Source organism: Pseudonaja textilis, chromosome 11 (assembly GCF_049901715.1).
Source record: "Pseudonaja textilis isolate UNSWEBS1 chromosome 11, rPseTex1.2, whole genome shotgun sequence".
Classification (NCBI taxonomy): domain Eukaryota; kingdom Metazoa; phylum Chordata; class Lepidosauria; order Squamata; family Elapidae; genus Pseudonaja; species Pseudonaja textilis.
Genome location: NC_142000.1, coordinates 11074235 through 11090468, shown reverse-complemented (window position 1 = coordinate 11090468; position 16234 = coordinate 11074235). Strand labels below are relative to the sequence as shown.

Genomic DNA, 16234 nt, shown 5'->3' with positions numbered 1-16234 from the left:
ATAAAGGCACCCAAAATCCTATGCCAGAATTCCAGTATGAAAGGTAGAACATTTAGACCTGAGAGGTTCAGGCAACAGGGTTTATAAGTAGTTAGACAAAATCTTGGAAGGAAGGGACAGATGGTGCCACCAGCTGTCTCCAAAAGTTGCTCTAACCCTTGAGTGCCAACAGGTAGACTTCAGACAGCCTTCATAGCTGCGTGGTGCTGACTATAGCCAATTGCAGAATGTGGGCTATCTGAGAATCTATCTAGAGCCCTGAATGGTCCATTTATTTGCTCATAAGAGTGTCAGGTCTCAGGACTCTTCCAAGTAACCAGATGCACCCCTGCCTCTCTGGTTTTTTGCATGTTTATGTTGTAACAAAGATGCTCTCATAGCTGAGATGACTGAATCTTCAGATCGGGCTAAGAATCTGGGTGTGAAAAGTCAGGAATTATGGAGATTATTTTTTTTTGCTATGGTTAGACACCGGTCCCGTCCCCCCCACCCCACCTCTGTGCTTCCCAAAACCAGTCTGCCTTTTCCGGCTGTGCTTCTCATCCTCTTCCTCACCCAAAGACGGATCTGAGAAGGCCTTTCCGCTTTGAAATGTGGCATCCATTAAGGGAATCTTTTCTCCATGGTGGATGGGAGGCGCAGGATGCATGTTAGCAGCCGTCCCCGTTACGGAGAAGAGGGTTTAAAGTTTGGAAAGAAAAGAAAAGAAAGGAACAAGGAACCCGGCTAGAAATGGACATAACTAAGCCTAGAGAGCAAATCGTGTCAGAGACTCAAAAATGCCAGGGACACGACTGATCTGTTCCTTCTTCTCCACCAGGCATCCTGGTTAGCATTTATTTTCCCCAAGTTAAATCTGCCTTTGCAAAAAAGACAAAGGGGGGGGGGAGAGAAGCACCCCACGAAAAAGGAAAGGAGGGGGGCAGCGTTGAGGTTACCCCAGCTCTTCCAGGCAGAAGACGAAGCCCAAGCCAAGCCTCCAGCCTTCTCCCTTTTCTCTCCCCCTCTTTCCCCCTCCCCCTGTGCCTCCCTCCTTCCCCCCCAAGCGCTCTCTCTCTCTCTCTCTCTCTCTCTCTCTCCTTCCACTAGCTCCAAGCCTCATTCAGCCGCGTTGCCAGCGGAGTGGAATAGGCTGGAGAGCGAGCGAGCGAACCAGCAGACACTGCGCCTCTACTTGTGAATGGGACTCGTCTGCTCGCCTTTCTCCAGAGGTGATCCGGAGAGAATCCGGGGCCGCCAGATTTCCAGGTAACGGCTGCCTTCCCTCCGGCTCTCGCCCCCCCTCCCCCGCCCCTAAATTTCTGGGGAAGAGGTGGTGGGGGTGGGGGGGTGTTTCTTAAATTCTGGGCTCCTTTGAGAACGGATTTGAAAAGAAGAGGAGGAGGAGGTGGAGGAGAGAGAGAGAGAGAGGGACCGCGAAAGACCGGGGATGAAGAGGGGGAAGTCTCCTCTGCCAGCCGACGGGGCAGAAGGATGCTGCGGAAGGAGTTGGACCACAGCTTTGGGGTTCGCCCCGGCCATCAAGGACGTCGGGAGAAGCGGGCAGAAAAACAGAGGGAAGCTTGCGGGGGCTGGAAAGTCCCTTGCAGCCTGGCGCGGAGCTTCGAGTGGGGCATCATTCAGACAGAAGGGCTGGAGAGGAATTAAATAGACGCAGGGCAGACTCGGAGGCTGAAAGTGAAGGAGAGGGGCGTTGGGGGTTCGCCGTCCTCCTTTCTTGTGGTTCGTGCATGCCTCTCTTTCTCTTTCTCTCTCTCTCTCTCTCTCTCTGTGTTTGTGTTAAAGTGAGCTCGGGAGATTTCTTTATTCCGTTCCTCGGTTATGGCACCCATGATCCTAACTGGCCAAAGCCGAGCCGGGGCTAGTGGGAGCCACCGAGGTTCGAGACCATCCCATCGGCGCAACAATCCAGGCGTCGAAAGGGATGTGGGTGCGTGGCACCGAAGGCGTCTTGGAACATTTCCCCCCCACACACACACACACACACACACACACACACACACACACTTTCTCTCTGGGTTGCTCCAATCCAAGCCCCGCCCTTTCCCCGCCGGACTACAAAGCCCATCTTTTTTTTAAGTTCTCGACTCCGTCGTTCTGTCTCTCAGGGAGGTCGCTGGGTGCGCGCCCTGTGTGTGTGTGTGTGTGTGTGTGTGTGTGTGTGTGTGTGTGTGTGTGTGTGTGTGTGTGTGTGCACGCGCCGTGCGCGCAGCTCCGAATCTCCGGCGACGCTTTTTGCAAAGCCCACTCGAGACTGCGCGTTCCGATGAATAGCAACCCCGTAGGAAAGGAAGTGGGGTCTCTTTTGGGGGGGCTGGGGGGGGGGGGAGGCGTCGGTTGTTTGGGAACGGGGCAGAATCTCCGCAGGAAATGCTTAGATCCCAACTATTCTCCGTGTAGATGTGTGTGCAGGGAGACGGGGAAGCGGCCAGAGCGTTTTCCAAACCGGGGTTCGGGAGATTCCTCCCCCCCCCCACTCCATCAGAAGAGACTTTTATTCTGGTTTTTGCAAACGGCTCCATTCTTGCTCCCAGCCGCCTCTCTTTCCCTGTGGCTTCGGTCGGAAAATCGTTATACCCTTTGGCTGATCTTTAGGAAATCCGAGCCACGGCGAAGGTGGAAAGAAAGCTCGCCGTATTAGAAAGCTGTTTTGACAACGGTCATAACGGTCCTTTTTCCTGGGAGGCCCTCAAGGACTCCCCCCGCCCCCCCAATCTTGCAACCTGACATCACCAGGAGAACAACTTTGCCATTTAGAGCGATGCCCATTGACCATCGGTGCCTTTAAATATTTATTTCACTGGGCGCTGAACGGAAAGGAGAAGCTAGTTGGCGACCGAGGAGTGTGTGTGTGTGTGGGGGGGGGGGGGGTTGGATGGAAAAAGAAAGTACGGGGGTGGGGAGAGAATCCCCCTTTTTATACTTTTTTTTTTTTTGGTTGAAAAGAAAATGCTGCAATGAAGTGGTAGGGCATTTGCCCATCAAAGACAAAGGCATCCCTTTAAGAAAACCAGGTCACTCTTTCAAAGCTACCTTTAACTTCCAAATAGGAGAAGCAAAACAGTTTCTCCGCTCGCGTTTACCTTCTTGGAACTTTGTGTTCGTTTTTGGAAATGGCACAATTTCGTGGGCCACTAACTAAGGGTTAAGAAATTAATTAATTTTTATGACTTGGGGTCATAAAACTCAAGTCGTAGGGTTTCTGTAGATGTAGGCAGAGTCATGAAGCTTGAAAGCATTGACTGTCCTTGTTTCTTTCTTTCCTTCCTTCCTTCCTTCCTTCCTTCCTTCCTTCCTTCCTTCCTTTCTTTCTTTCTTTCTTTCTTTCTTTCTTTCTTTCTTCTTCTTCTTCTTCTTCTTCTTCTTCTTCTTCTTCTTCTTCTTCTTCTTCTTCTTCTTCTTCTTCTTCTTCTTCTTCTTCTTCTTCTTCCTCTTCCTCTTCCTCTTCCTCTTCCTCTTCCTCTCCTCCTCCTTTCCCTCCTCCACCTCCTCCTCCTTCTTCCCCCCTATACTTTACCTCCCTAGCACTACCATTAGTATTTGGAAAACGTATCATCCTTTTTAGATAATATGTGATGTTCTCCAGTTAATATTTGCCAAAGAGTTCGGTTTTTTATGACAATTAAACTTAAAGAGTGTTCTGATGAGAACTACACATTCTGCAGTTCTTATTTATTTTTCTATCTGTGGAAGAAGGGACCTGGGAAATGTCATGAATGGATGGGGAACTGTTTTGTTATGGGCTGCATTGGGTAGCTGGGCTTCAGCACAATCCAGGCTAGCAAAAGAGGTGATAAAATAGAGGTGAAATTTGAATGCAGGCAAGCCGTACAGATTGTGAGCCTCATTAGGGCTCCTTCAGCACGTTTTAAAATGGCATGTCCCAGCCTCCAGAAAATATTTGTGGGAGCGCAGTTGCAAAGCAGCTGACCTCACTGCAGCCTGAAATAAGAGGAGAAGATCGGTCCGCAAACTTGAAAACAAAAACAAGACGCTTCCTTGCCAATGCCAACAAAGATCTCCTTGCCTTCTTTGATTTATGTGCAGAGGTTGCAATTCTGCATTATAGAATTTCTATTTAAAACTCTCAATTCCAATAGTGCAACCAGAGGAATAGGATGACGTGGAAATACTATTTATACATTCCTCATTCAGGCCTGACTTTGCAGAAATGCTCAAACTTTGCACATTTGGCTAAATTCATTAGCGCCATGAACTGCTACAATCAGCATCAATAGTCCAGGAAATGACAGGAATTTAATCAAAATTATGATGGGTAATTTCTTATTGAAGGCAGGGCAAGAACCACTGCAGACAGAGGTGGCCTGACAAACTGTATGTTTACCATCAAGTAATTGCATATGGATAAAAGGAAGGTAAACAGAGAAATTTAACCATACATCATTCTCTTTTATACACAAATAAATGCATACATGTATTAGTCTGGCCAGGTATAATTAGTACTGTATCTATCTACATATATTTGGCCCTTTCCACTAAGTAAAGGTTTGTATTTAGATTAAGTAATATAAAACAGGAGAAGTGATTCAGAGAAAGCTTTTTTTATGTGTAGTCAGCTATCAAGTAGGACGTCTTGCTCTTTGTTTAGGATCTTTCAGAAAGAACATGGAATGGAACAATAAGGTTTTGTGGAAATGCAAAGGATTTCTGGAATGTGTGTGCCTCTAATAATTTTTTTAAAAAAAAATCATTTTCTGGTATGTAGCTTGTTTCTGGAGATTTACAGCTCAACAACTTCAGGCCTTCTTAATTGGTCATGGAGTTGAGGAAATAAACCCATTTAGTGGTCGGTTGAGTGATCAATTCTCTATGGCAGCTATGTATGTATGTATGTATGTATGTATGTATGTATGTGTGTGTGTGTGTATGTGTGAGCTTTAAAACTGATGCCGTGTGGCTTCTCTGCTTTTCAAACTCTCTATTTCACAGCTTCTATGAACATTTCTTGTGGGTGTCCATGGTATTCTAAATAGACCTCAGTTTAATTAGCAATGTTGCGCCTAGTTTGTTGGTTAATAATAAGATGCTATATTGAAGACAGAAATATTTGTTGGAAAGGAACATGTTATTAATTAATAATAACATATTATTATTAATTTATTTTTAACGTGTATTAATTTATATTGCTAGCACTCTGTAATCTTCTTATTTTTAATAGACTTTTAAGTCCCTGACTCCTGTGCATGGTTATATGGCATCAGTCAATAAATAACACAGCCTAAAAGTATTTTGGGTTGGCTTCAAGTTGACAAAGTCATTATTTTTGTCTTTTAAGTTAGAGTCTGTTAAAAGGAAACTTGGAAAGGCCCACAGTTTTATAATACCAGATGACTGCATCAGCTCTTGTTATTGAGCCGTTCTTGAGTTTGTTTTAATAAAGGCTCTCATTTCTTGGTAAAACATTCTTTATGCTTTCATGCCTTTGAGCTGTGTTAGCAAGAAATCTATACTTACGGTCTACCTTCAGTCATATTCATTTTTAAGAGCCGGGGAATTTGCAATCGCCAGAGGGCGCTGGCATTCTTTTCTAGTTCAACACTCAGCCTGTCAGCTTTTTAGGCCAGTGTGAAAAACTGTTTTGTTACCACTGGTATTGTTTGTCTTCTCAGGGGATACAGAATACAATCGTGTTGTGGTTCAGACTAATGCTCAGGCAGTTTGTCAGGACTAACATCTTACTCCTCAAGTCTTTCTAGCATTACTTTCGGACTTGCCTTACTCCAAACTCCTCAAGAGTTTTCAACGAATCTGTGGGATTTTGATAGCCTGGTGTGGACTGAGGAATGGAGGACAGGAATGTAGTCCTTGACTTACAGCAGCTCATTTAGTGACCATTTGAAGTTGGAACAGCACTGGGGGGAAAAATACTTATGGATGTTTTTCATGCTTATGGCCCTTGCAGCATTCCCAAGGTCATGTGATCAACATTTGGATGCTTGGCAACTGGCTCATATTTACGACGGTTGTAGTGATCCCCTTTTGCGACCTTCTGATGAGCAAAGTCAATGGGGAAGCCAGATTCGCTTTACGACCGTGTGACTAAGTTAACAAATGCAGGGATTCGCTTAACCACAGTGGCAAGGAAGACTGTAAAATGGAGCAAAATTCACAGAGCAACTGTCTTGCGTAAGAAGAGGAAAGTTGTGCTCATTTGCAGTTGTAAGGCAGGAACTGATCTTTGACTAGTTCCAATCTTCCACAGGAAGCATCTGCTGAAGAATAAGTGATCCTCAACCCCCATGCTGCCTTTGCACAATGTGCTACAATAGAGTAAAATGGCGATTTCTCATTGAGCCCTTCTTCATATTAAACTATTGTCTCTGCATGCTGCATAATGCAAGCCATCATGTTCAATCATTGTTATGATTTATTTGTTTGGCTCTTCCATGTTAAGTGAAGCCAGTCCTTGTGATTAAGTTGAGTTTTGAGCTTGATTTTTGATGATTTCATGGACACATATCTATATAAGTCTTTCTAGGTGGAAGTCCAATCATGGAGAATAAATGAAGCTCAAGCTGAATTGTTAGGCCCTAAGCTTCTTCTTCTCTTGTTGCAAATCTTTCACTACCTAGCCTGAAATGTCTACAAGAAGAACAACAGAAAGTTACAAGAATATGAAGGTGGAAATGGTTTGCTACGGCCATTTTTCTAAGCCATCTTGTTGTAACTTTAACGAGAGTTTCTGACGGGATCAAATAATAAACCACAGTTTAATGATAGCATTACATACTGAGAACTTTCTTTTGAGAATTTATCATGCCAACATAGCATGATAAATAGAAAGTATTATCTTTCCCTTTCTTAATTTTATGAGACGCCTTTGGCCATACCTTCTGATGTTGGAAAATAGAACAATGGAAGATTTAGAAGAATGAGTTTATTCCTAGTACTGTATTTCTGCTACTAATGGATAAATTTCACAAATGTTCATCCTCCAAGATGACTTGAATAGTTCTAACCAAACATAATATTCCCCTGGCATTTTTTTTTTGTTTTCATATGAATTTCTGAAACAAAAGCCTCCAGGGGTTCTGAGGAAGTTTATTTATTCATAATAGGAAGATATATCAAATGCCTTTCCCGAGGCCTTCTTGGCAGCAGATTAAAGACTATCTATCTATCTATCTATCTATCTATCTATCTATCTATCTATCCATCCTATCCTATCCTATCCTATCCTATCCTATCCTATCCTATCCCATCCTATTATCTATTTACACACACATACACACACACACACACACACACTTGAAAATTTCATTTTTTTCCCCTTTGTTTAGTTGACTGAAACAGTTATAGGAATTGCATTAATGATCATACTATTTCTTTTTCCTCTTATACTTAATAGCTTTTATATAGAGCATTCTTTTGGGGATGAATAAAGAAAAAGGCTTTGTAAGTTTTAAAACAAACATTTCATCTAATATTTATAGGATGTGTTTCCAGGTCAGGCCCCATCTACACAGAAGAATGAAGTATAGACATTTTTGGTGGGGTTTTTTAATTGAAAAGTTCTATTTATTGGAATGCTAAATTGAATTGCTAGAAGTCTTTATTGGAATATTTCTAGTATTATTTAGAGTGGTTCTTGAGGTTTTTTTCAGTAGTTAACAATTTCATTCTCAAGTAATAGTCATCATGATGAAAACTCTTAAATTATGTACAAGTAGTCCTCAACTTATGACCACAATTGAGCCCAAAATGTCTATTGCTAAGTGAAACATTTGTTAAGTGAGTTTTCTCCCATTTTATGATCATTCTTGCCACTGTTGTTAAGTGAATTACCGCCATTGTTAAGTTAGTAACACGATTGCTAAAGTGAAGCCAGTTTCCCCATGGACTTTGCTTGTCAGAAGATCTCAAATGATGATCGCATGATCCTGGGACACTGCAACCGTCATAAATCTGAGTCAGTTGACAACATAACTTTCATATAACTTTCACGCACAGTTATATCTCTTAGGGATTTGCTCCCTGAATAACGTTGAGTTAAAGAATTCCTTCAAAGGAAAAAGCTAACGAGAAATCATACAATCTGTCCATGCCTAATCCAGGATCATAGATTCAAAGGAGGTATTCAGCCAGTTCTCACCAGTTCTGGAGAACTGGTAGCAGAAATTTTGAGTAGTTTGGAATACCACCTCTGACTGGCCTCACCCCTGTCTTTTCTCTACCTCCCAAGTCCCAGCTGATCGGCTGGATCTTCTTTGGTTGCCCTGCACAGGAGAACAGGGCTGGAAAGCAGGTTAGTGGGGTGGGGAGGGAATGGAGATTTTACAGTATCCTTCCCCTGCCATGCCCAACAAGCCACACCACGCCCATCAAGCCACGCCCACAGAACCGCTAGTAAAAAATTTGAATCCCACCACTGCATGATAGATTGGACTGTTGGACTAGGTTGAATATTAAAAGTTTATTTTTTTAGGCAGAAGCAGCACTTTGAAGGGGAATTTATTCTATTCCCTCCTCCCCTCCCCCGCAATATAAATACTTTTAGAATATGAAAGCGGGTTAAATGAGTCTTTTAATTATATTGGATGGGATATTCCATTTCTGTAGTAGCAATCAATCTTTATGGATTATAGAGCTGTGGTTCAGAAAAGGTTTCAATGAAATTACACGGTGCTGCTTTTGGGTGTGGGGGCCGGGCTCATAGCCATTCTAGGATGAAAACAGCTTCACACAGCAGCAACAAAAAAAGGTTACTGTGCTTGGTTGATAATGGGATTCAGTGTCAGATTCTTCTACTGAAAGACAGAATAAGATGGAGTTTGATGGCCTTTCTTCTGGTGCAGGGAGGTGAAATCATGTCAGGAAAACTATACATTTACAACAGAGGTGGTATTCAGCAGGTTCTGACGAGCTCTGGAGAACTGGTAGCGGAAATTTTGAGTAGTTTGGAGAACCAGAAAATCCCACCTCTGACTGGCCCCTCCAACCCCATCTATTCTCTGCCTCCCATCGAGTCCCAGCTGATCGGCTGCATCTTCTTTGGTTGCCCTGCTCAGAAGAATGGAGCTGGAAAGCAGGTTAGTGGGTTGGGGAGGAAATGGGGATTTTGCAGGTATCCTTCCCCGGCCATGCCCACAGATCCAGTAGTAAACAAATTGGAATTTTTGCAGTTATCCTTCCCCAAGCCATGCCCACAGATCCAGTAGTAAACAAATTGGAATCCCACCACTGATACACTGATACTACTGAAATGGTGTTCTTGTGTGTGACAGATGTGTGACAAATAGAAATTAAAAACTACATGTGCGAAGCATTCATCTTCATTGATGCACCCAGATGTTAACTGTTAATCTTATATCTAATTTAGAAGATCTGGTTGTTGGTTGAAAAAAAAAAAATCAGGAAAAGTTTTCCATTGCAGGTAGTCCTCGACTTACAAGTGAGCCCAACATTTCTGTTGTTGAGCGAAACAGTTATTAGGCGAGGTTTGCCCTATTTTATGACCTTTCTTGCCACAGTTGTTAAGTGAATCACTGCCATTGTCAAGTCAGTAACACGGTTGTTAAACGAATCTGCTTGCCCATTGACTTTGCTTGTCAGAAGGTCATAAAAGGGGAACACATGACCCCAGGACACTGCAACCATCATAAATATGAGTCAGTTGACAAGCATCTGAATTTTGATCTTGATGCTGCAAGGGTCGTAAGTGTGAAAAATGATCATAAGTCACTTTTTTTCCCAGTGCTGTTGTAACTTTGAATGGTCACTAAATGAACTATTGTAAGGTAAGGACTATCTGGTTGCTAAGTCAAGAACAAATGATCTAAGCCTCCATAAACGGCATCCCTTCTTCAATTTGCATCTGAACCTTGTGCAATCCAAGCACAATAATTTGTAATGAATGAGTACTATTTACTGGGGTGTATGGTAACTCACTAACTAAGCCTAAGCCTGAACATGAGGATTGTCAGATGTTACATCTTTTCTATCCTGCTCTATGGAGTGGAGATTTGGCCTCTGGACAGAAAGCCACTTGAACAGACTAGAAGCATTTGAAATGTGGATTTACATAAGCTGGACTGACAAAAAATTAGAAGTGAGGAGATGATAACCTGCCTGGAAAAGCCAAGGGAAATAATCAAAACCATAAAAAAACAAAAGTAAGGAGGAGGAGGAGAAGAAGAAGAAGAAGAAGAAGAAGAAGAAGAAGAAGAAGAAGAAGAAGAAGAAGAAGAAGAAGAAGAAGAAGAAGAAGAAGAAGAAGAAGAAGAAACAACTCAATTAAGATGGTTGAGTGTGGCTATGCAAATCCATAGTCATGTCTGTTCACACAGTGATTTTGCATTTTTTACCATTCACTGCATTCCAAGCACCCTGATTTTTGGCCTTGCATGGCTAATCCATATCAGGTTATCTAACTGGTTGGAAAGAGGTTTTAATACGATGCTGCTATTACATAGTTTCAAGTGAGAAGAAATCAGCAATAATGTGATAAGTTTAAATATGGAGGTATGTTTTTTTCCCATGGAAATATAATTAGAAACCAATCTCTAACCTGCATATAATAATATTCAACATACAAATAACATTGGTTTGAACAATTTGATTTTGTTTCCAACTGACATTTCCATTTGTTCCTCCATGTGCAAGCCAAATATTAAAAAATAACTTCCCACACTTACTTGTGAGTTTTCTCACTCAGTTCAATGGAGCAAATAAAGTATCTGCAAGATTGCTGAATGAGGATAAATGTAAGAATATGAAAAGAACTCAGAATAAAGAAAGAAAGATTCTATTTAGCTGCTCATGGATATTTGGGATAGCTAGTAACACCTGCACACCATGTTAAATCATAACAAATTGTTTAAGCATGATTTATGGCTTGGGGTACAGCAGACCTTTGTGACCTAATCAACAAACCATGATTAAATCAATCCAGAGCTTAGTGCAATGTATGCATTGTGCCAATGGGCCAGGTCCTGGTTTGGTCTTATTTCAGACAGACCCATTGAAACCCATTAAATGTACATAAATCATAGCTAACTTGTTCCTTTTATTTTAAAAGGTCTGATTTTAGCATAACCTTGAGATTATTAGCAGACATAATTTTATTATATTTTAATGTTATCTCAGAAAGGTGTCTCTTGAAAAATAAATGCATCATCTGAGTTGTATTTCAGGAACCAATGTTTTATACACTTTCAGTATGGGAATAATTTAAAATGTAATCAGAACTTTGGTATTTAAAATAAATGAAATATCAATGTTCTCCCTATTTCTTAGGTGAATAAACACACACACACACACACACACACACTCTCTCTGTGTGTCACATACACATAAACACATACACACAAACATACACACTCACCCCAGTAAAAAATTAAGATTCAAAACAGTTTATGCTGGATAAGTTATATTGTTCAAGGTAATTTGCTGATATCATATTTGTGACAATACTTCTTGGAGAATTGCTTCCCTGGAAAAAGCAAAAAATAACAGAATCTTAGAAAACAGCATATACATTACCTAAGAACCCTGACTGTCAGTCAGATGCTTGCAGCAAAATGAAATGGAAAACAAAACGAGAAGTGCAAAACGCAGATAAACAAGTGATAAAGTGGGTCGCCTTAAACTTAAGGCAGCAACTGTAAACTTCCAGATGTTTTTTTATTCCAGAAAGCCCCAGGGTTGATGAGATTGAAGCTAGTAAGCAACATCTGGAACACAACTTCTTCCCCATTTAATGTAGTGCCCCAAGATTCTCTTTTCTTGTGCATTTCTTACTTGGTACACCATCAGACCTACCATGTTCTTAGAATCATCATCCTGGATATCTTTATAAGATATTTCAGGCCAGGGGCAATGATATTTTAGCCTGGTTTAAACCTGGATAAGTAATTTGTCTTCAACATAAATGCCTCAGATTAATTGTCAGAAGTGGATGTAATGTGCCATTGCTGTGCACATAAGCTATAACTGTGATGCAAATTCATATTAGGGTAAACCAAAATGGTATTGGGTAATTTAAAAATTACCTGAATTAATTAAAGTAGGTTCAAGGTTGACTCAGCCTTCCATCCTTCTGAGGTCAGTAAAATGAGGACCCAGATTTTGGGGGGCAAGATGACTCTGGAAACTTAGATATGTCTCTATAAAGCATTGTGAAGCAGTATATAAGTAAGTGTTATTGCTATTAAAAATTATATTTGGTAATTAGGTAACGAGGATGAGTACCATCCTTTAGAGTTGGACACAACTGGATAGGGAAAATATTTACTTTTATTAGGTAATTTATAATTTTACAACTTTTTCTGGTGACCCCGTCATTGTCTTCACATGTTACACAAAGCAAACTATTATGTTAATTCATGATCTAGTTTGTTTAAACATAGTTTGCTCTGTGACTGCAACAATTGGTTAGCAAGTCTGAGTTTGGCAGGTTGTATAAATGACTTAATTTAGTAGAGCAAGATTTTACAGTATTTAATAACAGAGTTGGAAGGGACCTTGGAGGTCTTCTAGTCCAGCTCCCCGCTCAAGCAGGAGTCCCTATAATATTCAAGACAAGTGGCTTTCCAATATCTTCTTAAAAGCCCCCAGTGATGAAGCACCCACAATTTCTGAAAGTCAAGCTGTTCCCCTAATTAATTGTTCTGACTGTCAGGAAATGTCATCTTAGTTCTAGGTTGCTTCTCTCCTTAATTAGTTTTCATCCATTGCTTCTTGTCTTGTCTTCTGGTGCTTTGGAGAATAGGTTGACCCCTTCTTCTTTGTGGCAGCCCCTCAAATAATGGAACACTGTTTTCATATCATGTTCTTTATAAGTTTAGCCCCTTAATCATCTTTTTTTGTGAATACTGATCTGAATTTGGAATGTTATGTTCATTTAGCCATTTTATGATGGAAGGTCATCCTTGAGAAAATTTATCTATGTACTTGCTAAGAATTGATACTCACTTGGTGACACAAAATCAGTCAGTAATGAAAGAGGGCTCTGAAATATGCTAGCTCTCTAGTTAGGTCTTAGCCCATGCAATTTCATTATTCGAGATCCTGTTTTCCTGATTATTTTTAGCAAAGCAATTATTTTGCGTGCTGGTTTTCAGCCAGATGTGCCATAAATTATGGCAGTAATCCACCCTTGTTTCCCATCCCCCTTGTTCCTCTTTAGATAATGAAAATCACATTTGGGCCATGTATGCAGATATTTAAATGTTTAAATCCTCTTTTTGTAAACTTTAGTTAACCTCAAAAGTAATAAGTTCTTCATTGATAGGATTATTTTATTTTTAAAAAAACATTACAAGAGAGAAAATTCAGAGTAAGCATGTCCAAAATATTAGGAATGTGTATTGAATGAGAAGCATGTTTTGTTTTGAGAGCTTTGAAAAAACTCTACAATAAAAGTTGAATGGGAACAAATCCAGAAATAACCCAAGTGTGCTTGTCCTGATTTCAGAATGAAGGTTTTATAATGTTTTTCTCTCTTAGTGGAACACTTGAAAATATTTCTATGATGAGAAGCTGCCATTTCAAGTTTAAAAACATGTTGCATGTCCCCCACAAACTAGCATGCAACTTATTTTTAATAAGAGGGGATATTCTTCTTAGCTTGTGGTTCTTGGAACCAGGGGACGCAGATTTTAGAAAAAAAGAAGCTAGATCTGTAGACAAAAAAAAAAAGGTTACTTATGTCTTACTGCAGGTAATGTGGCTTTGAAACTTTTTACCTGGGAGTAGAGTTGTGATTTGGGATAACAATATTTATTTTGGTTCCTCCCAAATGAGTGTGTTGAAGAAAAGTTGCAGGAATTGGGTATGTCTAGCTTAATTAAAAAGGACTAGGGTGACATGATAGTGGTGTTCCAATATTTGGGGGGTTGTCACAAAGAAGAGGGGACTGGCCTATTCTTCAAAGAACGAGAAGGCAAGACAAGAAGCAATAGATCAGGGCTGTCAAACTCCCAGCATGTAGGCTGAATGAGTCATTTATTGGCCATACCCATGCCTGGTTTAGCGAAGGGGGGAAAAAAAAGTCCCAATATGTCACATGACACCTCCGTGATGACATGAGGTTGACACCCCTGCAGGAGATGAAAAATAATCAAGGAGAGAAACATTATAGAACTGAGACATTTCCTAATAGTGAGGACAATTAACCAGTGGAACAGCTTGACTTCAGAAGTTATGGGTGCTCCATCACTGGAGGCTTTTACGAAGAGACTGGACAGCCATTTGCATGAAATGATATAAGATCTCCTGCTTGAGCTAAAAGACATCCAAGGTCCCTTCAAACTCTGTTATTCTGAACAAGAAATTTATTTTTGTGGGGTAGAATTTAACTGAAGTGTGTAAGTTCCTGGTTATTAGTAAAGCACTGAAGTGGGAATAGACTTGGAACTCCAATTTCTTGGATGTTTCAGTCTACAGTTCCTGGCATCCTTGAGCTGTTGGAATGAGAGTTGCATTCTAATACATCATAAAGAATTGAAGACATGGAAGCCTAGGAGACTTCCTTTAATCCTTGAAGTTAACAGCATTTTAATATCTGACTATCTGTCAGCCTTCTGGCTTTACCTAACTCCTTCTATTTCTTTCAGCTACAGGGTGATCTGGTCCTCAGCCCTGATAATACTCCCCTCATCGAGTGTTCTTCCTTCTCTTGCAAGATTTCTTATGCAAGGTGTCAATCAAACCTTTTCCTTGAATTTTCATCATCAAAATAATATAAAAATCTGTCTCTCTCTCTATCCTTGCTTGGGAGATTTACTGAGAGATTGCAGACTGCCTGCTTCAAAAGAGAAGGTGGGAAAGCAAGAAATATTTCAAGGAATGAAATCAGAAGGTTTAAAAGTATCATTATAAAAGCAGTGTGTGTGGATCAGTTTCCTATGGTTTCTTTGCAGAAGCAAGTTTAAAACACATGAAAGTGTTAGCCCAGCCTTACATAAGGAACTTCATATGTTTTTGCAAGCCCATTGACTCTATCACCTTGGTGGTTTAATATACATACAGTATATATATTTACACACACAGTAATTGCAATTATCAGGTTAATACAGTTGTCCCTTGTAATTGATTAAACACACAAAAAGGTCTTAAAGAAATAACATATTGCATGATCAAGACATTATTTTTTTAAATATCATATGATCCTAGAGCCCGTGTATTCCAATCATAAGCATAATTATTCCAGTTGATTTCAGCAGAATTATTCTCTTGTATAACAGCATTCCCTCGCTATAAATTTCAAGTTAATTTAAAATCTGCACTAATCTGATTTGGCATTGAGAGTGGTGCTGAACTCAAAGAACATTTCTGTCCTATTTCCTCAACTCCCACCTCCTATGATTCATTTAGCCCTACATTTAATGCCAAGTACAGTACATTTTAAAATCACCGCCCCCCTCCTTTCAATTTGCATAATGTAGATGTGCCTGTGTGAGAAATCTCACTAATGTTAGTTTAATGTTTCTGCGAAACTGGGCCAGAGATAAGCTTGGTTGAAATAGCCCATGTAATAGCAAAAATGCCAAGTATATCTTTTGCAGAGATGTGATGAGTAGGGTAAAGGTAAAGGAGTTTTTGAGGATTTTATTCAGCTAGTTTTGGCTGACTACAGAGAATGGTGTTCCTTTCAGTTTCAAGGCCTCTGAGCCAGCTATGTCCAAAGACATTACGACCACATGTTGTTCATGTGGCCAGCACGATGTCTTGGAGCACTGTTAGCTTCCCACCAAAGTAATACCTATTTATCAACTTGCACTTGCATGTTTTTGAATTCCTAGGTTGGCGGGAGCTAGGGTGAGGGTCACCCTGTTGTATGGCACTTGGGTCTTGAACCTGGCTTATCTGCTTTCCAGCTGACAAGCCTATCATGCGAGCCACCATGCTCCCCTCCCCCCAATGTGATTGATGCTTATTCTCAAATCAATGCATTTAGAGTTGGAGTAGCAGAGGCAAATTCCATGGGATACCTATAATCGCAGTGAGGCCATGTTTCAAGTAAATTTAAAATGTTAAATTACCGGAGCCAGTTTGCTGTAGTGGTTAAGGCTTAGGCTAGAATCCAGAAGATAGCAAGTTCTAGTCCCACTTTAAGAATAACAACTAGCTGGCATACTTTGGGCTAGTTACTGTCTCTAATCCACCCAACAGTGTTCTTTTTGTGGAGGAAATAGGAGGAGGAATTAGTTTTAGGTAAATTTGCCACCTTGAGGTATTTATAAACATTAACAAGGTGGGTAAAATCAATCAA

General features: G+C 40.7%; 1 protein-coding gene across 1 annotated transcript in view; it reads left to right on the top strand.

Moving 5' to 3' along the window:
• The first annotated feature begins 954 nt into the window (after window positions 1–954).
• Window positions 955–16234, top strand: part of CDH11 (cadherin 11) — a 117311-nt gene continuing 102031 nt past the window's right edge. Inside the window, exon 1 of the mRNA XM_026714122.2 lies at window positions 955–1248. The gene's annotated coding sequence lies outside the window, so the exon portion shown is untranslated. The remainder of the gene's footprint in view (window positions 1249–16234) is intronic.